Source organism: Pongo abelii, chromosome 3, assembly GCF_028885655.2.
Source record: "Pongo abelii isolate AG06213 chromosome 3, NHGRI_mPonAbe1-v2.0_pri, whole genome shotgun sequence".
Taxonomy (NCBI): Eukaryota; Metazoa; Chordata; class Mammalia; order Primates; family Hominidae; genus Pongo; species Pongo abelii.
The window spans coordinates 107,144,213-107,159,024 of NC_071988.2; the positions used below are offsets into that span (position 1 = coordinate 107,144,213).

Genomic DNA, 14,812 nt, shown 5'->3' on the forward strand with positions numbered 1-14,812 from the left:
GTAGGCATATACTACTCTTTACAAGCTTCTGGTATATTAAGAAATAATATAATTAGACAAAAAATTACTACTTAATTGAAGTTTCAGAGGGATAAAAAGTAACAAAATACCCATGGAAAGTAATGGCAACAGTAAGAATGGATATGAGTGTTTATCATGAAAATTGAAAAAATACTCTCTAATTCTAGGTTTCAAAGATAGAGACCAGCTTTTCATATGAAAAGTACATTTATAAAAATCAGTGATACCCACTATCTTTTAAAACACGAGATCTCACATACAGCACAGTTCTTTAGTTATAAAGGCTGAAAGCCGAGCAAAAATAAATTTACACTCAATTGCATAGTTGTTTTTTGCTTTGGGGTGTTGTTAGATTTTTTGTAAATTTTTTTTGCCAGCAGGAATTTATTTTATTTTCACCCTTATGAATTACGGGGTACAAATTTTGAAACTGTTTGTCCACTGCACTTAATCATTAGTCAGATTTCTTGTACTTCACAATCTGCTTTCAGCCTAAGGTAATATCAACAAGGTGATACAAAATCAAAATATTTAGAGCCGGGGGAGGAAAAGTCATCAAAATCATGTCCTTATTTCCTAATCCTGAATATTGTGATTGAACCATTCTCCTCTATATAGATGAAGGAAGTAGAGATGGGGTACGGGGACTGGCAATCAGAGAAACTGGCACACAAAAAAGAAAAGATAGAGAAGGAGACAATCATAACAATATTAAAAGAAGAGTCGAGAATTTTCTGTACTTATATAGAGGTCTTGCAGCTTACCACATGAAAATAATTCCTTGCTCTTCAGCTGCCATAACACTTCTAGGTTTTTAAAATTGAACTATTCTTTTTAGGTTATTAGTGTCCAGATCCTTGCCATTCACTAGCAGCAACACTTGGGAACTTGTTAGAAATTCAGATTATTGGATCTCTGCCCTGGAGCCATAATCAGAAGCTGTATGTTTAAGCAGATTTCCAGGTGATTCCTATGCATGTTAAAGACTAATACCACCCCACATCTATTGGCAGAATATGCACTTGTTCCTTGGAGACTAAAGACAGTGAACAACGAAACAGCATGTAAAAAAACAAATGAAAAATCTGCTGAGGTGAAAGCATAAATAGGAGGAAATACAAAATTCCCCTTTTATGCCAAGTGCTTCCCACTTGAGAATAAATCACTAAGGTCATTTACTAGCTCTAACTTGAGAACCACAAACTACACTGGGTTCATCTGCCTTTCACTGCTTCTCAGAGTCAAACAAAAACTCTCACAATTTTAATATTTAGCAAATACAGTCATGCACTGCATAACAATGTTTTGGTCAACAACGAACTGCATATATGATACTGTTCCCATAAGATTATAATACCATATTTTTACTATGTCTTTTCAATGTTTAGATATGTTTGGATACACAGTATTTACCATTGTGTTACAACTGCCTACAGTATTCAGTACAGTGCTATACAGGTTTGTAGCCTAGAAGCAATAGATTATACCACATAGCCCACGTGTGTAGTAGGCTATACTATCTAAGTTTGTATAAATATACTCTGCAACATTCACACAACGTAAAGTGTCCTAATTGCATTTATCATAATGCATCCCCATTGTTAAGCAATGTATGACCATAGTTGTAAATGATGTGTGTTTATTCTTCCTAGCTGAAGTCTTCAGGTAATAATATTTTAATGTTTTGATTATAAGTAAACTTAAATGTCTCTCCAGATTGCACTGCTGCCAACTGACCATTTTTATATAGATATGTCTTTTTTAGATGTAGTTGGTTATGTATGTATTATGTCACCATCATACACATATATACACACAGAGAGACATACATACACCTCACACATTCACATGTGAATGCTTCGTCACCTTTATTACATACCCTAAAATTACAGAATGCTTTATGGAATTGCTGTGGAAGAGGAAGAGGGGTTGTCTGTATGAGTCATAAACACTGGAAACTTGAACAGAGCATCCCAACAGCAACAACAAAAGCAAACTGAGTACCTGGGAGGGAGGAAAAAGAAAAATGATACCTGTTCTTTGGCATATAGATTATCCCAAAGGGGCAAATTATTAAAGAAAAAAGAAACAATGTTTTAAATTTTCAGTAGCATATTATAGTCATGGTAGAACAAAATATTTTCTAGCTGATGTTAACAAGGGTCATGTATGATTGCAGAGAGAAAGGCTCTTAGCAAACTATGACATTCTTGGTCAGAGTTAAACTCTGTTACCCTGTTTTTGTCTGCCAAATGATCCTGATGTATGAACTGGGGAATAGAGTGCATGTTTGTATATATAATGCTACAATGCTTACACAATTAACTTCTGTTTATAGCTTGGCCTTTGGAAATGGTTGTTGGGGAAAGGAATTGCTCTAAACTTGAAAATCTTGAGGCATTCTGAAAGATAAACAGTGTTTTACCAAGGTGGGAAAGGTGTCAAAGAGACTGGCCCTCACAGTCTCAGAAAAAAAATAGACTGTTTATATGTGGCTGCTGTGTTGACCATGAGAAAAGAGAGATGAATTGGCGTGACAACTTGCAAACATGTTATAGCAAAATGTTAGCAATAAAAATAAAATAATTAAAAAGAAAGATGAGAGTGAATGAAAATAGCATAGCAAGTAACAGTTTGATTTTTTTTTATTCAAAATCTAAAGATTGGATTTAAAAAAATGTGAAAATCTAAAGTCGTCCACAAGTACCCAATGCTGTGCATTGTATAAGGACTTAAGGAAACCATAAAATCAGTATATATGAGCTCAAGGACAGAGTGATAATACAGCAGGAAAAGAATGCTTCTAAGTTGAGCAGGCAAAGTAAAATCTGAAAAAAAGCCTTTTCAAATCTAACAAATAAAATCAAGAATGATAGCTGGGCATGGTGGCTCAGGCCTGTAATCCCAGCACTTTGAAAGGCTGAGGCAGGTGGATCATGAGGTCAGGAGTTCGAGGCCAGCCTGACCAACATGGTGAAACCCTGTCTCTACTAAAAATACAAAAATTAGCCGGGCATGGTGGCATGCACCTATAAAAATACAAAAATTAGCCGGGCGTGGTGGTGCACACCTGTAATCCCAGCTACTCAAGAGGCTGAGGCAGGAGAATTGCTTGAACCCAGGAGGCGGAGGTTGCAGTGAGCCGAGATCGTGCCACTGCACTCCAGCGTGGGCGACAGAGTGAGATTCCATCTTAAAAAAAAAAGATAGACACAACTAAAGATGAGATCACTTGTGTAGGGGAGAAAAATTTCTCCTCTATCCTTTCAGGGTCTCCTGCTGGACCTAAAAATTAAACTGACATCAAACATATTAACATCTCTTAGTCTCAGATAAGGTAAATTCAACAAAGATACTGGGATTAATAGACCCTACAAATGTTGATTGGAATGATGACAGAGACACTGCAGAGCCTAATTTATGATGAAGGATGAGGATCTTTTTATTGCTGAATGGTCAAACAGTGATGATGAAAAATATAGTATTCATATTAGAAATAGTCATATCCTTATAAAAAAAACGGTGATCAAAAGACATTCAAAAAAGCGATGATTGAATACTTGATAAAAAGAGGAATGGATATGAGGGAAGTCATATCCATTTCCTAGCAGTTTCTCCCAGGTTAATGAGATTAGGGTCATTGGTGTGATTCATCCATTCATTTAAATCAGTAAACATTTATTAGGTCCTCATTTTGCCAAGCATCTTGACTCTTAGTAATGTATCATTGCACTTGTTTTTCTTAACCACCTGATAAGTTTTACACTTAAATCTGAGGGTTTAAGGATGGAGATTTTTTTGTGGGAAAAGAAGACACATTTATTGTTTTGCTTGTTTGCTTGTTTTTAAATGTCACAAGTTTAGTAAATATGGCAAAAAATGGAATAAAGAAAGATAATGTTTTCTTTCCAAAAACCCATTTGTGTATATACATATGTGTGTATAAGTATACATATATATGGATAGATATTGATAGCTTGATATCTCGATGGATACACAGCAAATTGTTAGTAGTGGTTAATCCTTTTTTTCTTTCTTCCTTACTTTTCTTTTTTCTTTTTTTTAGACAGAGTCTCACTCTGTCACCGGGAAAGCGATTCTCCTGCCTCAGCATCCCAAGTAGCTGGGATTACAGGCATCCGCCACTACGCCCAGCTAGTTTTTTGTATTTTTAGTAGAGATGGGGTTTCACCATGTTAGCCAGGCTGGTCTTGAACTCCTGACCTCGTGATTCGCCCGCCTTGGCCTCCCAAAGTGGTGGGATTACAGGCATGAGCCACTGCACCTGGCCAGTAGTGGTTAATCCTTAAGAATAGTATTGGTGAGGGTAGAAAGAGTAGGAACTTTAAATTTTACATGATATATACTTATGTATATTGCTTTCCATTGAAGAGGAATTAAAATAAATATAAGGAAATAGTCCAGCTTTCTTATATTTGGTTGCACTGAAGCTTTGGGTTGGCCAATAGCCCAGCACTGATGGACAATTTATTTTCATTATTTTCTGAACTACATTTGTGTGTCTAGGAACTTGTCAAAGAATACAGACCAAGGAAGGGCCTCATCTATTCATTTCCAACATTCTACCGTGTAAATGTGGATTCACTCTTATTGTAAAAATGACAGTGTAGGGGAGCATCTTTACACTTCTGGAAGAAATCTTCTTCTGTATAAACTCAAGAATCTTAATCCTCAGTGTGTTTGGGAGCCCAGGTAAGCTTAATATTTAAAAATTATTCAGCATAGTATGGTATCGCATTTTATATCTAATGCTTTCTCACCTAAGGAAATTCCAACAGTCCTCCTATTATTCACAAAATAAATGTCTCCCTACTTCCTAGGTTTGTTTTCTTGGGAGTCTTAGAAATAATTATTGTTGTTACCATTACAGTTATTTTGTCAATAACTGCCTGTTTTAATTTCTTTATAATACAACAGATATCCTCTCAATCCTCAAAGATGGATAAACCTTAAGCAAATTTAAAACATACGGGAGATAATTATCTCAGAGAATAGTTGAATTTCACATCTGAAAGAACCTTCAGAGTAATCTTACTAAATCCCCTTATTTTATATAGGAGAAAACAAAGTCTCTGTAAAGTGAAATGTTTTGGCCAAGGTCAAACAGCTAGTTGCTGACAGAACCAAGTTTGGAAACCTCATTAATTTTGGCTGATCTCTCCTGTCTGTACCTGGGAATGTTTGCTTTCCACACTGTGCCCATCCTCATCTTGGCCTAACCCAGTAAGGAAACTTGCCATATAAGAATGTCCTCACCTCAGAGAACGTTGCAAGAGTGGGGCAGGAGAGTGAATTGAGATTTGATTTAGTTGGGTGTTCATTAATATTGACTTACTAATGGTTACATTGAACACAATGAAGAAATAAAGCCTGTGCTTATTTTTTAAATAATCAAAATAGCTTGGAGGCCCCCATCTACTACCAATAGCATATTTCATAGCCAGGGTGTTTGCAAATATGTTCTTTTATATGGGAGACTACACACTGTATATCTGTGTATTAGTCAGACTTCTTTAGAGAAACAAAACCAAAAGGAGATATATAAATATATAGAAGGGGATTTCTTATGAGGGATTGGCTCACACGATTATGGTGGCTAAGAAGTTCCATGAACTTCTGTAGGCTAAAAGCCCAGGAAACCTAATGGTGTAGTTCCAGTCTAAGCCTGAAGGCCTGAGAACCAGAGGACCCAATGGTGTAAATCCCAGTCTGAGTCTGAGGGCCTGAGAACCAGTTGTACCAATGTCTGAGAGGAGAAAATAAATGTCCCAGCAAAAGCAGACAAAATAAATTCACCCTTCCTCTGCCTGTTGTTCTATTCATGTCCTTGGCAGATTGCATTATGCCCACTTACATAGGTGAGGGCCATCTTCTTTACTCAGTCTCCTGATTCAAAGGCTAACGACTTCTGGAAACAGTCACAGGCACAATCAGAAATAATGTTTTACCAGCTATCTGAGCATCACTAGACCCAGTCAAGTTTACACACATAGTTAACCATCACAGCCCGTTATCTGTGAATGTCTTCTAAAAGAGAAGCCTCATCATTTTGCATTGTTCTATACCTCTTTTTTTGTTTGTTTGTTTTTGTTTTTGTTTTTTGAAATGGAGTCTCACTTTGTTGCCCAGGCTTGAGTGCAGTGGCACAATCTCAGCTCACTGCAACCTCTGCCTCCCGGGTTCAAGTGATTCTCCTGCCTCAGCCTCCTGAGTAGATGGGACTACGGGTGCATACCACCACACCCAGCTAATTTTATATTTTTAGTAGAGACAGGGTTTCACTATGTTGACCAGGCCGGTCTTGAACTCCTGACCTTAAGTGATCCACCCACCTTGGCCTCCCAAAGTGCTGGGATTACAGACGTGAGCCACTGTGCCTGGTTGTTCTATACAATTTTTAAATAAAAATAAACTGTGGCACTAAAATAATTAATAAACTTTTACAAATAGTTTATTAATCTGGCCTTTATTATTGACTATTGAGCAATACGTCCAAATTGTGTAAGAATCTCCTGACTTAGGAGCTAGTTGCTCTAAAACCCATACCTCATTCTTGATATTATCATCGTCTTTAGGTCAGTATTAATTCCCACTTCATAGGTAGGGTGACATGTGTCCAAGTTTGCCCGTAAGAGTCTTGGATTTGATCTCCAATCTAATTGTCATGAACAGCAGTGCCTCCTCTTACTCTCAGAAAGTCGAGGTTTAGACAGTAAGGTATAGGGTCATCCATAGGGGGTATAAAATATGTTAGAGAAGGAATTTTCCTATTCCAACTTTAAAACAAATCTCAGCATTTCCTCTTGTTTGAGCTGTATCTGCCCCTTTCTGTATTCATTGTCTTAGTTTTACCTCCTGCCTTCCTAGATTCATTGAAACTGAATTAGCCTTCAAACTCCATGTAGCTCAAAACTCAATATTTGACTTGATGGAACTAGGGTATCTGCCAAGTTGACTTTCATTCTGGTTTCCACTGGCTGTCCTAGTATAGTGTGTGAATAAATCTTCCAGGCGTAAAGATAATTAGATTATCAAGAGGAATTTGATGAAAGATTTGTACTTTGCAAAGCAGCTAAACATGTAGTTCCATAGAAACCATGCAAATACAATTGTTTATCTATTGAATCTCATATTTGGACATGCTGATGCCTAGGAAACCTAATTTTCTGCCCATGAAATTTCCTAAGATATTGCCAAATTATATTCTAAACAATGTCTTTGAGTCTAGTCACCCAATGTCCAAATTTTGAAAATGTCCAAAATGTATGCTGCCCTCAAAGAGACGGGCAGTTTAAAGTATATGTGCCTCATAGACAGATGAATGTGATTTCAAATTGTGCAATCACTCTTTTCAGTTATATGCCTCAGTTTCCTCATCTGCAAATAGAATGTATGAAAAATGTCTTTTGCATAATCAATTCTTATAAAATACCACTAATATATTTTTCTGTAATTATTTTTTGGAGATATTGGAGTAAGTTTGCCTTCTAACATCTTCCTACCTATAGTAATTTTAAAACATACTTTAGGGCCATCTCTTTCTGTCCTTCCTGCCTAATTTCAGACTATCACAGTGTCTTACTTATACATAGAAATGTCATAGTCCTTTAGACAACCTGTCCCAGAATTTTCTCTTCACTTAGCATTCTAAAACCACAATATCTCTTATTTAAAATCTTTCAATGGATACCCATTTCCTTGAGGATAAAAACCAAACTCCTGAGTCTGACTTTTGCCTGTCTTCCTTTCTGCATACTTTATCTATCAGTCTTGGTTTTTCATTCCACATGCCAGCTCTATAGAACTGCTTGAAGTAACCCAAGTGTACCCTATCTCCTACTTGGAATGTTAATCCTCTCCTTCTGCATTCAAATTGTATTTTGGTTTTATCTCCTCAAGGCAGCCTTCCTTGGTTACTTCCTGTCTTGATTCCCTGCTGCTTCCATGCTCTCCTGTAAAGCAGTGCTTACCTCCACAATATTCTGTGAATGTCTCCCACCTCCATTTCTGAGGCAGGAGTTAGTCTTCTTCTTTGTACCCAAGCATTTGGCACATTATATGGGCTCAACAAATATAGGCACGTCAATAAATTCAAGGAAGAAGAAAGGAATTTTTACTTTATTTTCCTAGGGAAATTTGTATTCTGAATAAGAAATATTATCGTCAATGAGATAAGAAGAAATTATCACAAAAACTTCATAACCTAGCACAAGACCTTGTCCACAGAGACAATTAATAAATATTTTAGCTTTGATCCATTAATGAAATAAATGCCACTTATATATGTAGATTAATGTATAGTCAATACAATAGGAAAAGAGCATTTTTTGTTTTAATGACTTTAAATGAAGTTATTTGCCTCTGAGTGACACCAGTGCTCAGGCAAGAAATTCCCTCTCCCTGGTTGTCCTGGAAGGAGGGCTGTCATGGCACTTAGGGAAAGCCATTCTCTTCCTAACAAATAATCACCCTCTCCCTATCTTGCCATCACATGGCCACCTCTCTGATGTGGCCGTACTTGAAGTGTAGTGAGCCAGTCACATTATCCCACAATGTGAGTCCCAGGACCCAGAGAGGCTGACTCACTAGAACAGGTAATTAGGAAGCAGTAGGACATGAGACAGGAGAGGAAATCTAATTTACAGCTCACTGGAGGGCTCTGAAAGAGTGTGCAGCAGAGCTTGGATGGGAGATTAAATTATCTGTGAGCTCACCTCTCCAAAATTATTTGGTCTCCCTCCTTTTCATTTGGAAAACATATGTTGCCAAGTGCAAAGATTTAGCCTTTGCTCACAAGAGTTGGCAGGTGAGGGCAACTTCTTAAAACCACTTGGAAAGGATAGAATTAGCTCTAGGCTATCTGCTGTTTCAATAAGAAAAACTACTGCAGAATTCAGGAAATGAAAGAGATTTCTGGAAGCTCTTAGGACCTCTAGCAAATGTAATCACATATCTAGTTAGGTACATATATCCACAGACGATATTCTGGCAAGTCAAGATATTATCTGGCCTTTGTGTTAATACAATTCGAAAGGTTACAGGTATCTTATGTAGATACAACTACTTAGGGCCCAGCTGGGGCTCTTTCCTCATTTCCTGTCATTCCTAGCTGCTGGAGCCAAGGGGAGATTTGCAGTGTTAAGTCAATTGCAGAAGTAGATTAGATTTTGCCTTCATGTTTATGGACTTATGTTAGATGTTTGTTGACAGAAGAATAGTAGCTCATGCAGAAAGTATAATTAATTCATTAAAGAAATATTTGTCAAATGCCTGTTTTATACTAGGTACTGTTCTGAACACTAAGAGTAATGTGGTTCAAAAAGCCTAAATCTTAGGTTTCTAATCTTATTTATATATCGTGATATCTTTCTGATTTGATAAAACTTATTCTAGAGGAGACATAGCAAACACAGTTCAACTGACTACTAAAATGGATAATAAGTAAGGAAGAACAAAAGATCATTCAGACATGGAAAGGGCTATGAAAGAAAATTAAAATGGGGAAATGGGATACAGGGTATATGTGGGTGGGAGGATGCTTAACCAGAATGGTCGGGAAATCTTCTTTCTGTGGAGGTGGCATTTGGTAGCATCATCCTGATGATGAGAAGGAGATCATTCTGTGAAAATATGAGGGAGAAGCATCCCATACAGATGTGATAGCAGATTAGGAAATTCGGTAGGTCTATTAGTCCGTTTTCATGCTGCTGATAAAGACTTACCCAAAACTGGGTAATTTATAAAGAAAAAGAGGTTTAATGGACTCACAGTTCCATTGTCTGGGAGGCCTCACAATCATGACGGGAGGTTAAAGGCACATCTTACATGGCAGCAGGCAAGATAGAATGAGAACCAAGTGAAAGGGGTTTCCCCTTATAAAACTGTCAGATCTTGTGAGACTTGTTCACTACCATGAGAACAGTATGGGGGAAACTGTCCCCATGATTCAGTTATGTCCCACCGGCTACCTCTCACAACACCTGGGAATTATAGGAGCTACAATTCAAGATGAGATTTGGTTGGGGACACAGCCAAACCGTATCAGTAGGGAAGATAAACTGAAGCTAAATCATGTAGTACATAGGAGGCCATGGTTAGGCATTTGGATTTATACTGAGGGCAATGGAAGATTGTGGTAAGGCTGAAGCAGGGGAACTATGGGAAATCACTGGACAATGTAAAGCAAGAGAATAATGGAAAACCACTGGAAGGAATGAAGGAGAGTAATCATGGGAAATTGTTCAACAGTGAAGCAGGGGAATGATGGGAAAGATGAGAAATCATGGGTATAAGGAGGGGAATGATGATTCTGGTTCTCTGAGGAGAATGAACTGTGAGAGGTGTACGCATGTGCTGGAATTGGTTTAAGAGAGGTGATGCTTGAGATTTTTATGTGTGTCAGTTTCTTAAAACTGTTAAAAACTTCCATGCATGAAATCTGCCCCCAAGCATAGAATATTAGAATCTAGTAGCTGTTCATGCAGTCACTACCCTTCACTGCTATCACCAAAGAGCTCTCTGGGATTTCTTAGTAAAAGCCGCCTTCTAGTGTTACTATAAACCTGAAAACTGAGAGGAGGAGATCAAGAGTTAGAGAATTCTGACTGCCTTGCCTATGTTAATATAGCCTGCCCTGGAGTTCACCTCTGCTGGAAATATTTCTTCCATCAGTGAAATTCAACACCACAGGGCAAACCTTCAAAATACAGTGACTATTCCCCACTAAACTACACTAGTATTCTGAAATTCAGAGCATTCCCAGAGTAGGGCAACCTGGAGTGTGTCCCAGGACCCTAAATAGAGCAGAACACCAGTTTTAAAAATGGTTGCGAAAATGTTGTGCCGTTTTAGATTGTATTGGATCACATATTGACAGCACATGCTTCCCTTCCAATGGGTAGAGATGAGCCATTCCATGGATTTTGAACTAGGTTTGAAGGCCAGTTTCCTATTGCTTTCACTGGTCACCAAAATTGCTAGTTCCTTCTTTGTTTAGCCTATTTTAGGAGACTTTGGTTCTTGAATTCAATACCCATAATCTATTGTCTATGGCTCAGCCCATTCCTGTTCTAAACAATCTGTTTGTCCGTGACTTCTCTTCACTCTTTCCTTCCTTCCTGTAGCCACTTAACCCTCTGAATCACCTTGACTCATTCCATGTAAAACTCTATGTCTCCTCAAGGCCTATTACCTTTCAAGGTCTTACTCATGTTTCCTTCCTGCTGTTTCTAAAGGACTAAAGGTAAAACCGTCAATATCAAAAGTAAAGCTTAAGAAGTAAAAGGAAAATATGGAATATTTTTAGCAAATGCAAGTAATATGTATCAACGTGTCCAACTCTTGTCACATTTGACATGTTAATGTTACTTAACCTTTGCATAGGGCTCAAACAGACATAATAAAATGAGAATAAAAGGAAAATAAGATGCTGTCATTGTGTCAAAAACCATGGTTTTCCAAAATTTCTTTCTCAACGTTTTTGTTTTGAATCTCAGTTGCTTATTTGTCAGCATTAGAGAAGTGCTATCATACCCATTAATTTCTCAACATTTTGGAAAATGTGTTCCAGAAAATCTAATTGTCATTTTAAATATTAATTACACTTTTATAATTATTTGGTCATAAGCATACTGCTTTCTGCCAAAGAACAGGGCAAGAGTAGATGCCTTAAAAGTAGACAAGAAATATTAAAACCAAACATTGCATTTCTGAGTTAAAGAATGGGTAACAGTTTGAAAATAGGCCTTGAATGATCTGAGCATTTCTCATTGTGTCTTGGAATTGCAAAGTGTAAAGAAGATTTTGCTTTAAAATTTAAGGAGCCAGATCAAATGGAAAGATTAATAGTGGCCAGAGTGATTTCAGTGTGGGCCACTTCATATTTTGGTTTACTTGACCTGGGCAGGATGTTTTAAGATTGGAGCAACCCAATCGATAGGATATAAATAAATCGAGGACACATGTTTGAAGTGTGAGAGTGAATACAGAAATAGTCACAGAGAATTGACATTACTTCCCATGCAAACCCTTTGATTTTATTTGAAAATTCCCTACTTTCCTAAGGAAGCTATTGCTTGTCTGTTACACTATTTCACGTGGGAGGGATGAGATAGATCTTATGAATGTTCGATAAATATTTGTTAAATAAGTTAATGAATGAATGCATTTCAAAAAGGTAATTTTAAAAATTATTATAATAGGCACATCACTCTTTCAGTTACAAAAACATAATTTATTCACCAATAAATAGGAAATACATGAAAGACACCAATGAAAATTGTTATGTTGCTTCTCTGTTTTATTTAACAAAGTATACAATCAACAATAATCAAAACTAAACGTGTGTATTCAAAAAATCTTGACAGATTGAAAGTGGGGATTTGTGATAATAGCAAATGTGTGTCTAGTTTAAGAGCCATGGAGTAGTATCACTGATACTAGGTAGAACACTTATTCTGCCACCTGTCACAGCACCATGCCTTACTGAAGCAGTACTCTGTAAGGACTAATAAATGTTAGCATCCCTTGAAACATGGCAACTCCTGAATTGTAAAAATGTTCTGGACAATCAGCAAAGGAAAAGATTATTTCCTAATATACAAAGAAATTGGAGATTAAAGGGAAAGTTTCAATATTAAGGATTTTAAATCCAAAGGAAATGTTTTCTCTGAGACAGTTCTCACGTCCTAATTGTGTTACTGCTCCCTGCCAATTCCTTTGCTTATTATGCAAGGATATAGAGGAAAAGGTAAACTATTTCCTCTCAGGTATGTTAGTGTAGTGGAAAAAGCATTGAAGCAGGAGTTGTGAAACCTGGTTACTTGTTAACTGTGGCACTAACTAGCCGTGTGAGTGACCTTATACAAATCATATTTTTATCTGGGTTTCACTTCCCTTGTCTACAAAATGGGTTCACTGGGCTAAATTATATTTAAGGTCCTGATGAGCTTTCTATGATTCCTATTTCTTGTTTTGTTTTGTTTTGTTTCTAAATGCTCAAATACTACATTATTTAAGGTATATTTCCTTGTAGGTTTTTTTTCCCCTCTCTGTCTCTTTCTTCAATATATGGGATGGGAGGATACTGACTAAGTCTGAGAAGGAGGAGAAAGAAAATTAGCTACAGGAAGAGTTTATATCCCCCTCTACAAGAAAACTTAAATATAGCTAACACCGCTTTGAAAGGAATGGTTTGTGTCCAAACAGCATTTTCCAGACAAGCTCTGTACTTTTTTGCCAAAAGAATTAACTTTAAACTGAAGGCAGTGGACAGTTAAACAAGAGTCGGCACTGGGAACAGCTGTGCGTAGACCAGACCAGTGACTTATAAGGTACTGTTTTTACTCATTTAAATCTTCAGGGTTCATTTGTTTTGGGGACAAGTATTTAGTGGTCATTTGACCTTTTTTTCCTCCCTGTTCACCTCTATTTTGAGAGAAAATATACTCTTGAAAATATTTTAGCTTTTTAACTGTATTATTTTGTGGCTGTTGATATTTGAAACTACTTGGATTTTGCTTTGTTTTGTTAGTGTTTTTAGGAACCAGATGATTGTTGGTGTTGTTTTATTTTAAAGCTTAGTTTAAGTTTGTTTCTTTGTTGTATCTTGTCATGTGTGGTTTTTGTGTTTTATTGCTTGTGCTGGATAAAGAGAAATATACTTTAGCATTACAGAATGTACAGAATGTTCTTGACTGGGCAGGAGGGGGAGGTTAATGAATCTTCAGCTTGAAATATGGAACTAATATGGAGCCAATCAGACAAGAGAACCTGGGTAGGGCAGTCTAGGCACTTTAACTGATTCAGTCAAGGCTCACTAAACTCATCACAGCTTGGTAGATCTGACCTGGGAAACACAGTTATTTTGAATTGGGGTTTTTGCCTCCAGTTTGCTTCTATATTTAGCTGTTAATTTTAATCCTTCCTTCTCTTTATTCATTATTTTTTAAAAAAATTCTAATAAGCCTACTTTTCTTTTTTTAATGAAGCTTATCTTAGTGTAAGCTCATTCACCTTAATGGAGCAACATTTCTAAGAAGAGTGAAATTTTCAAAAAGATTTGAAGTCACTGATCCATAGAGGGTCTTCCAGAGCAGAAAGGGAATAGCCCAGTGCAGCACAGAAAAAAATCCCTGTGTACTCTAGCATTCCAGGTGTCACTCTTTCCCCAAGGCCCTGGCTAGCTAGTATATAATATTTGCTGCTGGCCAATAAAACAACAATGGAGAACATTAAGGGGTTCAATATATGTGAATTTTCCATAAAGTGAAGTTTAAAAAGTAAACTTTTACCACTGAAAACTTGAAAAGCTTTTGAAAGAATTTAGCCACTTGTGAATCATTCTCTTTCTGAGATCCACTATATGTTTTGAGCTCTCTCTAGAGGGGACTAAATGCAATTTAATGTTCTCTTAATTTCTCAGTATTACTCATGGATACGTATTATAGAATTTTTCTATAATGCAGTAATACATTGCATGGTGTATAAGGCTATTAATTCTTAGATCAAATGGTCACATAATCACTGTTTTCTTTTTAAATTCTTTTTTTTTGAGATGGAGTCTTGCTGTGTCGCCCAGGTTGGAGTGCAATGGCGTGGTCTTGGCTCACTGCAACCTCCACCTCCTGGGTTCAAGTGATTCTCCTGCCTCAGCCTCCAGAGTAGCTGGGATTACAGGGGCCTGCCACCATGCCTGGCTAATTTTTGTAATTTTGGTAGAGATGGGGTTTCACCATGTTGGCCACGCTGGTCTTGAACTGCTGATCTCATG

At 37.1% G+C, this 14,812-nt stretch overlaps 1 protein-coding gene across 3 annotated transcripts in view; it reads left to right on the forward strand.

Annotated features, from left to right (window-relative positions):
* Positions 1–14,812, forward strand: part of ARHGAP24 (Rho GTPase activating protein 24) — a 514,188-nt gene that overhangs the window by 274,513 nt on the left and 224,863 nt on the right. Inside the window, exon 1 of one of the 3 annotated variants that reach the window (XM_024246179.3) lies at positions 12,275–13,373. The exons of the other annotated variants lie outside the window; for them this stretch is intronic. The gene's annotated coding sequence lies outside the window, so the exon portion shown is untranslated. Of the gene's footprint in view, positions 1–12,274; positions 13,374–14,812 lie in introns of those variants that run through there. 3 annotated transcript variants of the gene reach the window in all.